Source organism: Bos grunniens, chromosome 11 (assembly GCF_055505025.1).
Source record: "Bos grunniens cultivar Pamir isolate PY7600 chromosome 11, Bosgru_T2T1.0, whole genome shotgun sequence".
In the NCBI taxonomy this organism is placed as follows: Eukaryota; Metazoa; Chordata; class Mammalia; order Artiodactyla; family Bovidae; genus Bos; species Bos grunniens.
Window position 1 is genome coordinate 88,715,355 of NC_141175.1, and position 8,652 is coordinate 88,724,006.

The window sequence follows — 8,652 nt, forward strand, 5'->3', positions numbered from 1 at the left end:
ATTTTTATGATTTCTTTCCTTCTACTCACCCTGGGGATCTTCATTTCTTCTTTTTCTAGTTGCTTTAGGTTTAAAGTTATGTTATTTGTTTTATTTTTCTCTCGTTTCTTGAGGTAAGCTTGTATTGCTATGAACCTTCCCCTTAGCACTGCTTTTACTGAATCCCATAGGTTTTGGGTTGTTGTGCTTTCATTTTCATTTGTTTCTATGCATATTTTGATTTCCTTTTTTATTTCTTCCATGATTTGTTGGTTATTCAGAATTGTGTTGTTTAGCCTCCATATGTTTGTATTTTTAGTAGTTCCCCCCCCCCGTAGTCATTTAATCTGACTGCATTGTAATCAGAAAAGATGCTCAAAATGATTTAAATTTTTTTGAATTTACAAAGGCTAGATTTATGGCCCAGGATGTGATCTATCTTGGAGAATATTCCATGTGCACTTGAGAAAAAGGTGAAATTCATTGTTTTGGGGTGAAATGTCCTATAGATATCAATTAGATCTAACTGGTCCATTGTATCATTTAAAGTTTGTGTTTCCTTGTTAATTTTCTGTTTGGTTGATCTATCCACAGGTGTGAGTGGGATATTAAAGTCTCCCACTATTATTGTGTTATTGTTAATTTCCCCTTTCATATTTGTTAGCATTTGCCCTATGTTTTGAGATATTCCTATGCTGGGTGGATATATATTTATAAGTGTTATATCTTCTTGTATTTTGATTGACCCTTTGATCATTATGTAGTGTCCTTCTTTGTCTCTTTTCACAATCTTTATTTCAAAGTCTATTTTATCTGATATGAATATTGCTACTCTTGCTTTCTTTTGGTCTCCATTTGCATGAAATATATTTTTCCAGTCCTTCACTTTCAGTCTGTATGTATCCCTTGATTTGAGGTGGGTCTCTTGTAGATAGCATATATAGGGGTCTTGATTTTGTATCCATTCAGCCAGTCTTTGTCTTTTGGTTGGGACATTCAACCCACTTACATTTAAGATAATTACTGTTAAGTATGATCCTGTTGCCATTTACTTTGTTGCTTTGGGTTCGAGTTTAAAAACCTTTTCTGTGTTTCCTGTTTAAAGAAGCTCTATTAGCATTTGTTGAAGAGCTGGTTTGGTTGTGCTGAATTCTCTCAGCTTTTGCTTGTCTGTAAAGCTTTTGATTTCTCCTTCATATTTGAATGAGATCCTTTCTGGGTATAGTAATCTGGGTTGTAGATTATTATTTTTCATTCCTTTAAGTATGTCCTGCCATTCCCTACTGGCCTGAAGAGTTTCTACTGAAAGATCAGCTGTTATCCTTATGGGGATCCCCTTGTGTGTTATTTGTTGCTTTTCCCTTGCTACTTTTAATATTTGCTCTTTGTGTTTGATCTTTGTTCATTTGATTAATATTTGTCTCAGGGTATTTCACCCTGGGTTTATTCTGTTTGGGACTCCAACTACAGATCTTGATCATCTTACTGCCTACATTATTTGTTCTTCACTAGCTTTTTCAACTCCAACTAATGGATTTGTCTCCATTTCATGGGACAAATCAAGTTCATTGACCAATTGCTAGTTACTAGTAGGCTGTGACTGTGTAAATGACTACTGGTCTGAGATTAGCAAGAAAATTGGAAAATTAAGATAAGGCATGAAACCTTGCAGGAAGAAAATACCGGGAAAAGATACCAAGAGTGTGTTCATCATCAATTGATTATTGCCAAAAATCACATTATATTTCCTATTAGATTTGCCAGGGAGAACAAATTAACACCAATCACAGGTGATTGAAGAAGACTATCCATTTTTTTTCCTTGACAAATTATTAGCCAAATGAGGAATCTCCTCAGTGATGATGAGGTACTATGCCATAAAGTACTCTAATGGAAAGAATTTAATCTTGGTAATCAGAGATCATGCTTAACACTGTCTGCGTGACTTTGAATGTGTGATTTAGTAAGAGTTTCATTTTTTCTCACCAGTCACTTAGGAAGTTAGCACCTGCAGGATTCAGTGCATATAGTAAGTACTTAATAAATCTTCTAGTGTCTTTAATGATGTTTTTTTTTTCTTAACCTGTAATAGGTTAAGATATTCACTAAAGGTTTGCTACTTGCAGAACTTGTGAGATGGGTTATGGTCTGTGATTCATAGCACATAGTTATGGTCTGTATGAGGTTCAAACCTAAGAACTTCACCTCATAGTGACTGTACTCCCTAGCAGTCTGTACTTCCTCAAAATGTCACTTATTTCTTTTGCCACAAGGCACAACATGCAAAACATCCCTGGCCAGGGATTGAACCAGTGCCCCTTGCAGTGGAAGTGTGGAGCCTTAACCACTCGTCTACTGGAGAAGTCCCAAAATGTCACTTTTCATGTCTGTCTCCCCACTTAGGGTGCATGATTTCCCACTAGGCAGGAAAGGGACTTTGAAGCCAGTAAGCAGGATTCTACATTCTTAATCCCTGTCCTGATTACAAAAATAAATGTCACTTTTTTGTGTGCTTGAGGGGCCCGTTGTCTAGGATGGGCAACTGGTGCATTAACTGTTTCAACACAGTGTAACAGAAGCTTACAAAGTTAAGTCTACACGAGAAAAACTGGAGAAAGTTTCACAAAACTTTTTCATGAGTGAGAAGATGGTTGGTTTGGATCTTGAAGGAAAAATAGAAAAATCTGGTTCAGGGGTTGAGAGAGGGAGATTCAAAACAAAGAAAACAGTGATATACTTAAAATAGGACTTGGTATACAGTAGGTGTTTAGTAAATGTAGAAGGAAGGAAGAGAACATATGATTTTGCAGTTATAAGAAATGATATAAATGAACTTATTTACCAAACAGAAACAGGCTCACAGACTTAGAGAATGATCTCAAGGTTGTTAGGGGGGAAAATAGGAGCAACAATAGTTAGAGAGTTTGGGATCGACATGTATACACTGCTATATTTAAAACAGATAACTAACAAGGACTTACTGTATACCATAGGGAACTCTGCTCAATGTTATGTGGCAGCCTGGATGGGAGGGGAGTTTGGGTGAGAATGGATACATCTGTATGTACGGCTGAATCCCTTTGCTGTTCACATGAAACTATCACAGCATTGTTAGTTGGCTGTACTTCAATGCAAAATAAAAAGTTAAAACAAGTTAGGTTGGAGGCAGCTTGATAGCTGGTGGCATGTGTTAGGAGACAAGTCCAGTAAGGTTGGGTAGGATAGTGAAGGCCCCAAATCTGTTGCAGAGTTCAGAGTTCATCCTATGGGCAGTGTTTGGAAGCTTCAGAGCCAAGGGACCTTAGTTGATTCCTATTTTATAGGCATACAATGTATTATTGACTTGAAGACACACTTTAGAAACTTTAATAACTCTGAAACTCAGAGGCATCCCACAACTGATATGTCATAGATTAATTGGCAGTTATTTTCTTTCTCAGAAATATATAAAACAATGTGGTTGCTTACAAGTGATGGCACCTTATATTTAATAAAAAGTTGACATTATAGCAGCAGAGTAAGAGAGGAACAATGAATGGAAGCAAGAAAACTGGTCAGGAGAGGCACCAAACAGCAGAGCTGTGTGATAATGAGCTGTGACACAAAGCCAAACATGCCAAAGTAGATTTTGAAATTCCAAAATAAAGGAAGAGTCCCTAAGTTTAATGGGTTAGACTTAGCTTTCGGCTTTCCATTTCGTTATTTGCCACATGGCTAGAACCTGAGAACAAGCTTCTAGCTTTTCATTAAAACCGTATTTTCTCAGATGAATAACAAGCATAAATAGTATTACTCAGCATCTACCAGGCAACAACATTTTGTGAGGAAGGTACAAGACCATTCAAACTAGAGGCCTCTTGATATTTCTAACAGAAATAAAGGAAACTTTTAACACTGGAAGAGGCTTCAGAGATCCTGAGGTACAACGCCTTCATTTTATAAATGAGGAAAATGAGGTCCTGGCTGCTAATGATCTTAAATTTGCTGGCTCTGTGCCATTTCCTGCATGGTGAGTCTAGCATGGAACCCTCCACCATGCTCCTTGACACTGGCCGTTTATTTGTTTCCCTCTGCTTTTACTCTGACTCCAGTTCCACTACGGAGCAGACAGTATGAAAGGACATTTTGCCTCCAACTGCCACAACTTAGAGCCAATAAATTTCTTATCAGTTCCCCTCTCTTTTTTCTGACTCCGTGTACAGTTGCAATCTTATCTCTTTTGTTTAAACACCTGGCTGTCTGCCTCTTCACCTCTGTTGATGAGTAATGATGTCTCTGTTGCCTGGGCATTTGGTGTCTGAGCTTCTGATGGGCACCACCTGCTTTTATGCAAACCAGTTGCTCCCACCCTGAGGCACTTTACCTAGTCCCAAAGTACAGTCTCTAGAAAACAGAACTCCCCACAACTTTGTTTTATTCCTCCATCTGACTATAGATTATTGGCCAAGCAGACCCATTGAATATTTGCTCCTTTTCCAAGCTCCAAACTCTGAAATCCTTACTTAGTATGAAAACCACTTTCTCATCTTCAAGGAGCCTATAAAACACCAGTCATATGTGTGGACCTGCATCCTTTCTTTTTGGTTGGACCAACTTTTCTATTCACTGGGGATCCCTTCTCATTGGCCTCATTGCTCAGTCATTTGTTCTGATTATTCAGTGTTCACACAGTTTAGATCCTAAACATTTTTAACATCTGCTCTGCTTCCTTGCTAGGTTCCATTAATGGAGCACATGGAATTGAGTAGATGCGACATGCTTTTGATATCTTAACTTTTAATCCTTATAGCAATCTCATTATAGGGTATAATCAAACATACTTTTACAGAAAAGGAACTGAAGGTAAGAAAAATTACCTAAATATACCAAGGACATAAGCCATGTGCCTGAGTCAGGATTTAGATCTGGGTCTCAGTGACTTCCTTCCTGCATCGCTATGATGTTATGCTGTGCGCTGTGCTGTGCTTAGTTGCTCAGTTCTGTCTGACTCTTTGCAAGCCTGTGGACTACAGCCCACCAGGCTCCTCTGTTCATGGAGATTCTCCAGGCAAGAATACTAGAGTGGGTAGCCTACCCCTTCTCCAGGGGATCTTCCTGACCCAGGAATCGAACTGGGGTCTCCTGCATTGCAGGTAGATTCTTTATCAGGGAAGCCCATGATGCTCTAAGTACCCTCTATCCAGTACCAACTGGATATGATGTGGTAACACATCATACTGAGTCTGTTCTGCTTGACTTATTTTGGGATCAGAACCTCTTGGCTAGGCTCCTTGGTGCTACCATGTCCTTACTTGCAGATTAGAGCAGTGGCCATTTACCTCCTGAGAACTCATTTACCTATGAGTTTGCCCAAGCCTTCAAACCTGGCTTCTAGGTCTTTCCCACCACCTCTGCAACCAAGTCACCCTGGTCCTGCATGCATGCTAAGTCACTTCAGTTGTATCCTACTCTATTTGACCCTGTGGACTGTAGCCTGCCAGGCTTCTCTGTTTATGGGATTATCCAGGCAAGAATACTGGAGTAGGTTGCCATTCCCTCCTCCAGGGGATCTTCCTGACCCAGAGATTGACTCTGCATCTCTTATATCTCCTGCATTGGAAATGAGTTCTTTACCACTAATGTGACCTGGGAAGCCCACCCTGGTCCTGCTCCCCAGCTATCTAAATCCCACTTGGGTGATGTCCAAACTGTGTATGTCATTCAGACCTGTGCAAGGATTTGAAAGTCTTTCCTTAGTCTCATGTTGTGATATCCTAAAAGCCACTAGAAAACTAAGAAGAGAGTTTCCTGTGGTTTCTAATTTGTTTCTTACTGTAGAACTCTATTTGGCTATATCAGGTCCCAGTTGTGGCCCACGGGCTCTCTAGTTGTGGTTTCTGGGCTCCAGAGTGTGTGGGCTCAGTAGCTCTGTGGCATGCAGAATCTATTTAGGTGATAGATTAAATACATTTAGGTAACAGATTAAATCTAGATAAAAATTACCATTACCTAGCTGGATCATTCAGAATTCTCAACCAGGGATCGACCCTGTGTCCCTTGCATTGCTGCTGCTGCTGCTAAGTTGCTTCAGTCGTGTCCGACTCTGTGTGACCCCATAGAGGCAGCCCACCAGGGTCCCCCATCCCTGCTAGGCAGATTCTTAACCCCTACAGTACCAATGAAGTCACTAAAACTCTCTTTTAAGTTCCTAAACTGAAATTTGAGGAGTCTAAGCACATCATCAGGACGGTTTACCTGCAAAGAGAACAATAAAACATACATTTAAAAAATGTTTTAAAGAAGAATGGTGGTTTAAGTTTGAGCAGGTCATGAAACCAAACAGCATTTAATCAGATCAGATCAGATCAGTCACTCAGTCGTGTCCTACTCTTTGCAACCCCATGAATTGCAGCACACCAGGCCTCCCTGTCCATCACCAACTCCCAGAGTTCACTCAGACTCATGTCCATCGAGTCAGTGATGCCATCCAGCCATCTCATCCTCTGTCATCCCCTTCTCCTCCTGCCCCTAATCCCTCCCAGCATCAGACTCTTTTCCAATGAGTCAACATTTCGCATGAGGTGGCCAAAGTACTGGAGTTTCAGCTTTAGCATCATTCCTTCCAAAGAAATCCCAGGGCTGATCTCCTTCAGAATGGACTGGTTGGATCTCCTTGTAGTCCGAGGGACTCTCAAGAGTCTTCTCCAACACCACAGTTCAAAAGCATCAATTCTTAGGTGCTCAGCCTTCTTCACAGTCCAACTCTCACATCCATACATGACCACAGAAAAAACCATAGCCTTGACTAAATGGACCTTTGTTGGCAAAGTAATGTCTCTGCTTTTGAATATGCTATCTAGGTTGGTCATAACCTTCCTTCCAAGGAGTAAGCGTCTTTTAATTTCATGGCTGCAGTCACCATCTGCAGTGATTTTGGAGCCCCCCAAAATAAAGTCTGACACTGTTTCCACTGTTTCCCCATCTATTTCCCATGAACTGATGGGACCGAATGCCATGATCTTCGTTTTCTGAATGTTGAGCTTTAAGCCAACTTTTTCACTCTCCACTTTCACTTTCATCAAGAGGCTTTTTAGTTCCTCTTCACTTTCTGCCACAAGGGTGGTGTCATCTGCATATCTGAGGTTATTGCTATTTCTCCTGGCAATCTTGATTCCAGCTTGTGTTTCTTCCAGTCCAGCATTTCTCATGATGTACTCTGCATAGAAGTTAAATAAGCAGGGTGACAATATGCAGCCTTGACGTACTCCTTTTCCTATTTGGAAGCAGTCTGTTGTTCCATGTCCAGTTTTAACTGTTGCTTCCTGACTCGCATACAGATTTCTCAAGAGGCAGGTCAGGTGGTCTGGTATTCCCATCTCTTTCAGAATTTTCCACAGTTTATTGTGATCCACACAGTCAAAGGTTTTGGCCTGGGATTTCTTTGGAAGGAATGATGCTAAAGCTGAAACTCCAGTACTTTGGCCACCTCATGCGAAGAGTTGACTCATTGGAAAAGACTCTGATGCTGGGAGGGATTGGGGGCAGGAGGAGAAGAGGACAACAGAGGATGAGATGGCTGGATGGCATCACTGACTCAATGGACATGAGTCTGAGTGAACTCTGGGAGTTGGTGATGGGCAGGGAGGCCTGGTGTGCTGCGATTCATGGGGTCGCAGAGTCGGACACGACTGAGTGACTGAACTGAACTGAACTGAATATTTATTGAGCACTTAAAATGTCCTCAGTTCAATTCTAAATACCTTACACACATATTCTCATTAAATTCCCAACAACTCTGTGCAGTAGGGACTATTATTATCTTCATTTTATAGATGAGGAAACCAAGGCACAAAATAGTTAGATAACATGATTGGTCACCCAGATTCTGAATGAAAGAGTCAGAATTTGAGGACAAGCAATTTGATTCCAGAGCACAGGCATTTAATCAAGCCTAAGGATTATAATATTTTTCTTCAACAAATATACAGAAATCAGATATACAGAGGAGTATTATTTTTCAATGCACTCATGCTGTCATGTTGGGAAAATAAACCCAATTTCTAAGAATGTTGTCAATTCTCAAAATATTTTTGGAACTGACCTCTGATCCAGTTACAATTCTATAAGGAGACTAGATTCATTAGGCTCACATCTTGATTTTGATTAAAAGCAGCCTTACCTTAATATAAAAATCATGCCACGAATCAGTAAAATTGATGAACATTGCCTTTCAGATGGAAATATGTGACAGGTAACTCCCAAAAAGAAATATAAATGATCAATAAACATATGAAAAGATGTTCAACTAAATATCATCAAATATATGAAAATCAAAATAGTGAGAAAACACACTCCATCTATCAGATTGACAAACATTTTTAAAGATTGGCAATATCTAAGATTAACAAGGATGGGAGAAAGAAATAACTTTCATGAATTATTGGTGATAGCATAACTTGGTGTAATTTTTCTGGAAGGAAGTTTAACAATACACTGCAAAATATTAGCTGGGTATATCCCTGATCCAGATATCACAATTTTAAGAGTTTATTCTAAGAAAATAATTCTTATTCTGAGAAAATTTATCATTCTAAGAACTCTTTTTCTAAGAGGCTAAGGTTAAATATACAAATATCTAACAACAAGGATGTCCATAATAGTATGATTCATAGTTGAAATATTGAAAATAAACTA